This window comes from Schistocerca nitens, chromosome 1 (assembly GCF_023898315.1).
Source record: "Schistocerca nitens isolate TAMUIC-IGC-003100 chromosome 1, iqSchNite1.1, whole genome shotgun sequence".
NCBI lineage: Eukaryota > Metazoa > Arthropoda > Insecta > Orthoptera > Acrididae > Schistocerca > Schistocerca nitens.
This window is the reverse complement of record NC_064614.1, coordinates 1149631426-1149633618: the sequence shown is the minus strand read 5'-3', so window position 1 is coordinate 1149633618 and position 2193 is coordinate 1149631426. Positions and strand designations below refer to the sequence as shown.

The 2193-nt window shown below is 38.6% G+C and overlaps 1 protein-coding gene across 1 annotated transcript in view; it reads right to left on the bottom strand.

Moving 5' to 3' along the window:
• Positions 1-2193, bottom strand: part of LOC126199866 (uncharacterized) — a 164497-nt gene that overhangs the window by 145709 nt on the left and 16595 nt on the right. The window lies entirely within an intron of this gene.

Here is a 2193-nt window from a genome sequence, read left to right as displayed (position 1 = left end):
CTACTATAGCACATCGACTGTCGATAAAGTATCGAATAATCGACAGATCCCTGTATATCGATGTTAGTGGTTGTGCGCCTTAAAGCCCGGTCCTCACGCAACGATCTGTCTGCGCAGATGTCTGTACATGCAAAAGATCGCTGCAAATGTGGTGTGTTCACACGACACAAACCCCAATCTACTACTCGCCCGCCATCTGTCGGTGTAGAAAAGAAATATCAGTGGCAAGCGACTAAGCTCCCCGTAAACGTCAAAAACTTAATTCAGTTATTATTGGAATTTGCACAGCTGAATAAGTATTAAGGAGAAAAAAAGGACATTTTACTAATAACTATATTTACACATTCAAGAACAAAAAAATTTACAGCGAACACAACAGAATACTTAGCTCACACAAAGTGTTGCACAATGCCAAAGAGGTCTATTTTACACAGTGCACTTTGCGCCGACACACACGAAATATATTGTTCACACAATTCTAACACCCCTCCTTGAACTTATATTTTGCGTGTTGCTTCCACAAGATAAACCAAATAGTCCCACAACCTTCTCAAACTTCTCCCTTTCCAAGGGTTTGGTCAAAAGGTCAGCTAACATGTCTTCTGTGCGCAGATAGTCCACAGCAATGTTCTGTTGCTCTATGTGGTCCCGAATGAAATGGTGCCGTATATCAATATGCTTTGTCCTAGCACTAGTAACATCATTTTTAGCTAGGTTTATGGCTCCCTTATTGTCACAGAAGATGGTTGTAGGTTCCTCAATTAAATTGGGTTCTATTTCAATTATTAATGTTCATAGCCATAATGCTTCCTGTGTGGTGTAAGATAGTACCATATACTCGGCCTCTACGGTGCTCAATGCAACAGTTTTTTGCTTTTGACAGGACCATGATGTGAGGCCCCCCATTAATTTAAAACAGCAGCCAGTGGTGGAGTATCTGTCTGCCAATCCACTCCCCCAGTCTGCATCGCTATATCCCTCTAGTTTTGCGTTACCATCTCTATGGTATTTTAACTCATAGTTTGAGGTTCCTCTTAGGTATCGGAATATCCTCTTTACAGTTTTCCAGTGCTTTTCCTTTGGGTCTCTGCAATATCTGCTCACTGCATTGGTGGCAAAAACAATGTCTGGTCGTGACGTTTGAGACAAATATAACAGACTCCCTACTGCTTCTAAATAAGGAACATTCTTGTCACATTCCACATCAGTCTCATTTACACTTAACTTCACTCCTACTTCCATTGGAGTACTTATGGGTTTGCAATCATTCATGCCAAATTTCTTTAATATTTTTTCCGTGTATGATGATTGACTTGTGATCAATTCTTGTCTTTCTTCATTCTTAGTAATCTGCATACCTAAATAACGTTTGACTTCTCCCAAATCATGCACCTTAAACTTGGTTTGCAGCTGTTTCTTGAAAATTCTCATTTGGCCTTCACTTTCAGTCAGGATAAAGAAATCGTCCACCCATATCGCCATTATTATTATTTCTTCTTTTCTCCCTTTATAGTAAATGCTGAGATCTGCCTTGGATTGCTTCATATTCATATTTATTAGAGTTTCATGTAGACATCGATTCCAGCAACGTCCACTTTGTTTAAGTCCATAAATACTTTTTCTCAAACGCCAAATCTTTTTACTTTCTGATCTGGTTTTTATGGCTTCCCTTGGTGGAATGACATATATCTCCTCCTCCAATATCCCATTTAAATATGCCGTTTTAACATCCATATGATGAATTATTAAATTTCGTTTTACTGCAAAGGCTAAAAGATATCTCAATGATGCATACTTGACTACAGGTGAAAAAGTTTCTTCGTAATCTACCCCTTGTTTTTGTGAATATCCTTTTACCACAAGTCTTGCTTTGTATTTTGGTGATGAGCTTTCAGGGTTCTTCAAATTGAATACCCATCTTGCCTGCAGTGGTTTCTTATCTCCTGGCATATCTACCCATTCAAAGGTTTCTTTCTGATATAAAGATTCTAATTCTCTCTTCATCGCTTCTTTCCATTCTTGAGAGTTTGGGCCAGTCATTGCTTCTTCTGCTGTTCTTGGCTCATCATTAAAAGACTGTGCTGTATACATCTCAAAATCTGGATATTCCTTCGGTTTTGGTACACGAGAAGAACGCCTTACATTGTTTTCTTCATTTTTTTATCCTCTAACTCGTTGTCATCATAAATTGTA